Below are 8,504 nucleotides of genomic sequence, written 5' to 3' on the forward strand. Positions count from 1 at the left end.
CCCCCCCCCCGTGTTTGTTTGATTTTGAGACAAGTTCTTTCTACATTGCCCAGGCTGACCCTGCCTCAACTTTCCAAGTGCTGGGATTACAGACTTAACGTACCACACCTGGTTGCTGTAGTGACTGAATCAGGGAGTAAAGGATCAAATGTGTGTCCTCCATTATCCTAGACAGCCTGTAACTGGGAGGGCCCAACAGGCCAAACATAGAGGGATTAAAGGTATGGGCCGTCACCACCTCGGTTCTGATTTTATACACTGTTCTTATAAAAAAAAAAAAAAAAGATAGGAAGGTAAAAAGGTAAAAAGGGGCCTCTCTCTCCTTCCACCGGGCAGCGGCTGCCATGAGGCTTCTTCTCACTTTTCTTGGCAGCATCGCTAAATATCTCTGTCTTGGCCTGGACGTGAGCGCATCTTTCATTTTATAGTGGAAACAGGTTCAGAGAGGCCAAGACGCATAGGAGGCACTCTCTCACTGCTAGGAAGAGAGGGAGCTGGGATTCGGTGCGTTTGTTTTGTTGTGTTGTGTTTTGTTTTTCCTTTATCAGCTCACCTCTGCCCCCGAGTGGCGATCTTTAGAACTAGAACTGGAATCTAACAGGTAAAATGAGCCTGGGATACCGGCCCTCGGGAGGCGGAGACAGAAAGATTACCACGAGTAAAAGAAACCAGCAGATGACGGAGGCTTTCAGGAAATTAGTTTACCTTTTATTTAGATAAACCTTTTATTTAGATAAACTCTGAAAGTCAGGTGGTGGTGGCACACGCCTTTAATCTCAGCACTTGAGACAGAGGGCCGAGGGAGATCTGTGATTTCCAGGATAGCTGGGGCTGTGTAGAGAAACCTTTCTCAAAAAACAAAACAAAAAAAATAAACAAAAAACAAACCAAACAAACAAAACGGCAAAACGCAGGAAGCACGCCTGTCTTTTTGTCTCCCTGCTATCTGCCGTGGCATTCACTTTTAAAATCTTCCGGTCCAGCCAAGCATATAGAAGACTATGCTAGGGGCTGGAAAGATGGCTCAGTAGTTATGAATGAGCACTGGCCATTCTTCCTGAGGACCCAGGTTCAACTCCCAACACCCACATGGGAGCTCACAACTGTCTGTAACTCTGGTTCCAGGGGAATCTGACCCCCTTACACACAGACTGACATTCAGGGAAAACACCAATGAATATAATAATAGTAACAACAACAACAACAACAACAAAAGCCTCACGTTAAAAGGGCAAACACGGGTATCTTCTCAGCACTCACATAGCAGAACACAGTTGTCTCCAGCCCCATGGGATCCAGCGCCCTTTTCTGGCCACCATGGCTCCAGCACACATCCAGGCAAAACACTTACATACATTTTTTTAAACGGAAATGTTTTAAATGTTTTTAACTTATTATTTGAGAATTTATGGATGCTCACCAAGTATTTAAATTATATACACCTTCAGTACACTCTCCAACTCAACCTGGACTCGTCCTCTACACTACCCTACCAATCTCATGCTGGGGCTTCCCTTCTAGGCCCTGTGTTTTGCCAAGAGCAGGTTCCTAGATGGGCTTTAAAGGCTGATTGACCTTCAACTGACCAATAATTGACTTTCAATTATCATCATTATTATTAGTTTTTACACTACAGCAACTGGAGAAGCATATGTTATGGTTGTTATTTGATTTTTGTTGTTGTTTTAAGACAAGGTCTTTCTTTGTAGCCCGGGCTGTTCTGCAACTCACAGAGATCTGTCTGCCTCTGCTTCCTGAGTGCTCGAATTAAAGGTACGGTCAACCAACCACATCTTTCGGGCCTCGTTTGATTTTTATTTTATTTATATTTTGTGTATGGGTGCTTTGCGTGCATGTATTCTGTCCACCACTTGCAGTGCCCAGAGGAAACCAGAAGGCGGCGTTGGATCCCTTGGAACTGGAATTGTAGATGGCTGTGAGTCGACATGCGGGAAGTGAGAATTGAATCCAGGTCTTCTAGAAGGGCAGTCAGCCAGCCAGTGTTTTTAACTAGAGAGCCATCTCTCCAGTCTCTGTCTTGATTTTTGAGACAAATTCTCACTCCATTGTTTCAGGCTGACCTGAAACATACTATGCAACCGAGCTTAAACTTCTGAGTAATCTCCTGCCTTAGTCTGGGGACTATAGGCACTATAGGCTTTTGTCACAATGTCAGCTGAAATACTTATTAATGGTATTTATCCAATTAATAGACACTTGCCTGCCCCAGCAACAGCAGAAAGCCATAAAATATTGTCCTTGGCAAATACTTGGAGTACTTAGCTAAAGCAGTATTTTTCCTTTCTTAATTATTCTTCAAAAAGTCAGAAGAGACCCAGAAGAGTACAGAGAAGGGTCTTTTTTTTTTTTTTTAAAGATTTATTTATTATTATAAATAAGTACACTGTAGCTGCCTTCAGACACACCAGAAAAGGGTGTAGATCTCATTATGGGTGGTTGTGAGCCACCATGTGGTTGCTGGGATTTGAACTCAGGACCTTCGGAAAAGCAGTCAGTGCTCTTACTCGCTGAACCATCTCACCACCCCCCAGAGAAGGGTCTTAAACCTTCACCCACAGAGCAAAGATAAGTCAAGGAACCAAAGCAAATGAAATACATTAAGTAATGTTATTATGGCAAAAATTAAAATCTAAGCCGGGAGGTGGTGGCCCACGCCTCTAATCCCAGCACGTGGGAGGCAGAGGCAGGAGGATTTCTGAGTTTGAGGCCAGCCTGGNATACAAAGTGAGTTCTAGGACAGCCAGGGCTATACAGAGAAACCCTGTCTCGAAAAAACAACATCAAAAAAAAATTTTAAATCTAAACAACAACAACAACAAAAAAACCCCAAAAGCCAAAGAAGAAATGGCTTATACATTTACTCAACCACGGAAGTGACATGAGTAAAATAAAGCTGTATAAAACAAACTAGTCAGGGGCTGGTGAGATGGCTCAGTGGGTAAGAGCACACGACTGCTCTTCCAAAGGTGTAGAGTTCAAATCCTAGCAACCACATGGTGGCTCACAACCACCGGTACAAGATCTGACGCCTTCTTCTGGAGTGTCTGAAGACAGCTACAGTGTACTTACATATAGTAAATAAATAAATCTTAAAAAAAAAAAAACTAGTCAAATAACCAGTCAAATAAGTAAAACAAAATACAAGCGAATAAAGTGGAAAGGAACGGATGAAGCAAGCTTAGTCATCAGTGAAGGAAACGGAGAATTTGTTGGGCTGTTCCGCGCTGTCGCGAGATGGCGCTCGGCGCCCTGGGGTCCACGCGGGTTCCCGGCTGTGTCTACCTCTCTGCTGCTTCCTAAAGAGATCCCGCGGGCTGGCCGTACCCCTTCCCGGTTGTCCCCGCTGGGAATAGCTTGGAGGTCGTGCAAAGCGTCACATCGTGTGCAGGATACCCTGGTGATAAGGACACAGATCGCAGCGTGACCACAGATGTTCCAATGATTTGATTTCCTTGGTGGGACAGCCACAATAAAGTTTTTTCTCGTACATTAAAGGGTCAACGCGTATGGAGTGAAAACTCCCCACCTGCAGGGTTGCCTCAGTTAGCTTCCTGAGGTCTCAGCGGAGATGTGGACAGTGGCAAGAGGTTGGCAGCTGCTCATTGCCCGTGTCCCAGAAGTCCCCAATCAGGGTCGCGCTGGGGGGTGCGGGTGGGGGTGGGGACAGGGGCTGCTCACATGCTAATGTGGCGGTGACAACCGCGCGGGGCGCCCCCGCGGAAGCCAAGGCAGAAACAAAGCATTAGCATTTTCCCCTAGAGAAAGGACTGCATTCCTGGGAGGGGAGCGCGGCCCTCCCCATTCACACTGGGGACCACACAAAGTGCCTCTCGCGCCCAAAGCTGGAAGGTTCGGTTTGGCTTTTCTTTTGACCCGGGCGATGCATACGAAATGTAGATATTTCCCTAAACGCCGGCTTTGACATTTAATGCGTTCCTAAGTAGTCTGAAATGTGGACGGGATTAGGAGGAGGCTAGGGGCCCACCGGGACACTCGGGCAAATCCCCCTAAATCCTCCAAGACAATTGTGTGTCACCACACGGATTCGCTTTGCCCTAAATGAGGAGGCTAATGAACTTCACTGCCTCCTTCCGTGGCAGCCCACTCGGACCGGCTGAGCCTCTGCGCCCGCCTCCAAGCTTTGTGTCTGGGCGTTTACTTTAGGCCAGTTGGCTTTTAGCAGCCAGTCTAAGGCACCTATCCTGGGCCACTGCTCAACCTTAACTCCACAAGGGGTGAGGGACACAAATACTGAGGGCCCTGGAACCTTGGGGCTGTTATAGGACACCCCATTTCAGGCCCCTTGGAACACTGCTAAGTCCAGAAAGAAAAATAGCATGTTACTCTATTTTACATTAGGAGTGTTTTGCCAGCATGTTATGTGCCCACGGAGGCCAGAAGAGGGCGTCAGATCCGTTGAGCTGGAGCTACAGGTTTCGAGCCACTGTGTGGATTCTGGGAATCGAGCCCCGTCCTTTGCAGACCTCCAGCTCCTCACCCATCTTTTTTTTTTTTTTTAAGATTTATTTATTTATTTATTTATTATATGTAAGTACACTGTAGCTGTCTTCAGACACTCCAGAAGAGGGAGTCAGATCTTGTTACAGATGGTTATGAGCCACCATGTGGTTGCTGGGATTTGAACTCCAGACCTTCGGAAGAGCAGTCGGGTGCTCTTACCCACTGAGCCATCTCACCAGCCCCCCTCACCCATCTTCTTAACTTACTTCTTATTCTTTCTCTCCCCTTCCCCTTTGAGACAGGCCTCTTTATGAAACCCTGATGGGCCTGGAATTTACTATACTGTCCAGGATGGCTTCAATCTCACGTATTTCAATGTCACTCGAATTTTGCAAATTTTTGTTTTTTGTTTGGTTGAGACAGTTTCTCTGCTTAGCCCTGGCTACACAGTGTATGTAGTCCTGGAACAACTCTGTAGACCATGCTGGCCTTGATCTGTTATTCTCTGCCTTCTGGTGTGCTGAGTCAGAGGCAGGTGGATTTGGGAGTTTGAGGCTAGTCTGGTCTACATAGCAAGTTCAAGGGCATCAGGAATAGAGAGAGCCTGTTTCTTTTTCTTTTTTCTTTTTGGTTTTTCAAGACAGGGTTTCTCTGTGTAGCCCTGGCTGTCCTGGAACTCACTCTGTAGCCCAGGCTGGCCTCGAACTCAGAAATCCGCCTGCCTCTGCCTCCCGAGTGCTGGGATTAGAGGCGTGCGAGACCCTGTTTCAAAAGCAAACACTACGACTGTTAGGATTCATGCCGTCAGAGTACCTTGGCAGATTACAGACAAGGTTTACCAGAAAGATCATACCATTCAATGTATCTTCTGCAACAGATTGAGGGGGAGGGGGAAAGGCAGTCTTGGAGAGGGGACATGAAAGAGAGACAGAGACACTAAGAGAGAGCTAGAATGATGGCCAAAACCTTTAAAAAGGTCTGGAGATGACACAGCTCAACTGATAAAGCTACTGAGTCATTGAAGGTAAGCTTGGGGTGCACCTCATTTCTACCCCATGCCCCTCAAAAAACAAACAAACAACAAACAAACAAACAAAACCATCAACAACAAAACCCAAAGCAAAATTCTTTATAATGGTCTTGGGTGCTGGTCCAATCTCCATTACTGTGGCGACGTGAACAAGAATGGCTCCCATCCACTCATATTTGAATGCTTCCTCTTCAGGGAGTGACACTACTTGAAAGGGACTGGAAGGTGTGGCCTTGCTGGCAGAAGTGCATCACAGGGGCAGGCCCAATGTTTCTCTCTGTAAGTGGATCAGGACATAGCCTTCAGCCTCTTCTCCAGCACCACTTCCACCTTCCTGCCACAATGTTCCCTGCAATGAAGATAATGAACTGAACCTTAGAAATTGTAAACCAGCCCCAATTAAATGTTTCCCTTTAAGTTGTTGTGGTCATGGTGTCTCTTCACAGCAACAGAACAGTGACTAAGACAACTGCCACAAAATAGCTAAATAAAGTTTTAGTTGTTTTGTTGTTACATCAGCCTAGGCTACATGGGATCTACACCCCCCTCACACAGTTTGTTCTTGAGACAGGGTTTCTATGTGTACTCCTGGCTGTCCTGGAACTCATTCTGTAGACCAAGCTGGCCTCAAACTCAAAGATCCACTTGCCTCTCCCTCCTGATTCTGGGTTTAAAGGTTTGTGCCATCATTGTCCCACTCGCTTTTTTTTTTTTTTTGGTTTTTCGAGACAGGGTTTCTCTGTGTAGCCCTGGCTTTCCTGGAACTCACTCTGTAGACCAGGCTGGCCTCGAACTCAGAAATCCACCTGCCTCTGCCTCCCAAGTGCTGGGAATAAAGGTGTGCGCCACCACCGCCCGGCTCCCACTCGCTTTTTTTTTTTTTTTTTTTTTTTTGGAAAAGGGTTTTTTTTATACCCCTGGCTGTCCTGGAACTCATTCTGTAGACCAAGCTGGCCTCAAACTCAAAGATCCACTTGCCTCTCCCTCCTGATTCTGGGTTTAAAGGTTTGTGCCATCATTGTCCCACTCGCTTTTTTTTTTTTTTTTTGGTTTTTCGAGACAGGGTTTCTCTGTGTAGCCCTGGCTGTCCTGGAACTCACTTTGTAGACCAGGCTGGCCTCGAACTCAGAAATCCGCCTGCCTGTGCCTCTCGAGTGCTGGGACTACAGGCGTGCGCCACCACACCCGGCATTCATCTACCTTTTTAAGAGATGGAGCCCTATCTAGCCCAGGCCAGCCTTGTTGTACCTCATTTGTGAGCCCAAAAGACCAACCAGGAGCTGGCTCTGATGCAATCACAGAAAAACACCTATTTGTGGATGGCCAGAGCTCAGTGCAGTTTTCAGTTCACAACCTCTGCAAGTAACACTCCTCTCCCACAGCCCCTGAAACAGCCTGGCTCACCTAAGCTGCTAAGTGTGAGACCCGTTCTGAAGAAGTTCTTCACCCATTTGCCTTTGACTAGGCCAGAGAAGCCAGCAGGTGTGACTGGGATGTTTTACAGCCCCCTCAGTCCCACAGTTGGCGGAACTGCTTGGGAAGGGTTAGGTGTGGCCTTGTTGGAGGAGCTATGTCATGGAGGGCCAACTGTGAAGTTTCCACTCTCTGCCTTGTGCTTGTGACTAAGTAGCTTGTGACTCAGCTGCTGCTCCAGCATCCTGTCCCCTGCTGTGATGATCATGAACTCTAACCCTCTGAAACTGCAGGCCCCAAACAGGCTGCCAAAATAATTAAGACACTGGTATATACATTCCCACGGTATAGCGGTCCCTACACCAGGGATCTGAAGGGAGGGAGGACACCAACACCACCCCTAAATGAAAACCACCTGCCCAGCACCACACCTGCTCAACGGTGGGTGGAGGCATTTACATTTTTCTAAAGGATATCTACATTATTTTCCAACTTAAAGTTAGTGTGTGGCCTATCAACAAATTGTCGGAATTGCAATCTTACAACACACACACACACACACACACACACACACACACACGCACGCACAAACCTTATTTTGTGAAAAAGCGTTTAAATTTTTAAATTCTTGCTTGAATCGTGAACTTGGTAGGTAGCCAATGCAGACCTGAACTCCTATTCCCTACGTGCTGGGATCAAAGACGTGCACCACCACACCCAAGTTTATGCAGTGCCGGGGATGAAATCAAGGTCTTGTGCATGCTGGTAAGCATTCTGCTAATGTACAAACGGGCTACAGCGCCAGCTCCTTTGTAAAGGGATCTACAATGATCCTTGAATTGCCTGGTATGGTTCCTAAGACTAGACCAGGCTGAAGCAGGCCAGATCAGGGAAGTGTCTCTCTCGCTGGTTTTCAGTTACATCTTTCTCAGATTCAGCACTTTGTCAGCCCTTCACTTAGACATCACTTTCAAACATGGTTGCTTCCTTCTATAGACTAGCGCTACCTTCACTGTTAGGGATTAAAGGTGTGTACTAAGGACGTGTCTGTATTCCAGCCAGATCATACTGTAATCCAGGGCATGTCTGCATTCTGGCTGGATCACATAGACCCAGAAGGTCTTCGGACGTGACCCTTTGTCAGAGCAGCCATGATGCTGGATGGCAACTCCTCCACACGTGTGAGCATGCACCTCATGGGTGCAGGTGCCTGCAGAGACCAGAAGATGTTCTCTTGGGACTGGGAGCTATAGGCAGTTGTGTGTCACTTGTGTGGAGGGAACAGAACTCTGCCTCCTTACAAGACCAGCAAGTATTCTTCAGCACTGAGCCATCTGTCCAGCTGCACTGTCAGGAACTTTTCAGTAAATGAGTCCTATTGTATTAGTTCTCTCCTTCAGACTCAATCATATCCTGTGGTGTTTGAATGGGAATGGCCTCAGAGGCTCACAGATTTGAATGTTTGGTCATCAGGGAGAGGGTTAGGAGTTGTGGTCTTTTTTATTTTTTTTATTTTTATTATTATTATTATTATTTTTTTTTTTTGGTTTTTCGAGACAGGGTTTCTCTGTGTAGCCCT

The 8,504-nt window shown here is 46.7% G+C and overlaps 1 protein-coding gene across 4 annotated transcripts in view; it reads right to left on the reverse strand.

The window, feature by feature from the left end:
- Positions 1-5,435: 5,435 nt before the first annotated feature.
- Cnot10 (CCR4-NOT transcription complex subunit 10) overlaps positions 5,436-8,504 on the reverse strand; it is a 52,497-nt gene continuing 49,428 nt past the window's right edge. For all 4 annotated transcript variants that reach the window (XM_029543279.1, XM_021206276.2, XM_029543278.1 and 1 more), the window contains one exon: positions 5,436-5,861. The gene's annotated coding sequence lies outside the window, so the exon portion shown is untranslated. The remainder of the gene's footprint in view (positions 5,862-8,504) is intronic.

This window comes from Mus pahari, chromosome 10 (assembly GCF_900095145.1).
Source record: "Mus pahari chromosome 10, PAHARI_EIJ_v1.1, whole genome shotgun sequence".
Taxonomy (NCBI): domain Eukaryota; kingdom Metazoa; phylum Chordata; class Mammalia; order Rodentia; family Muridae; genus Mus; species Mus pahari.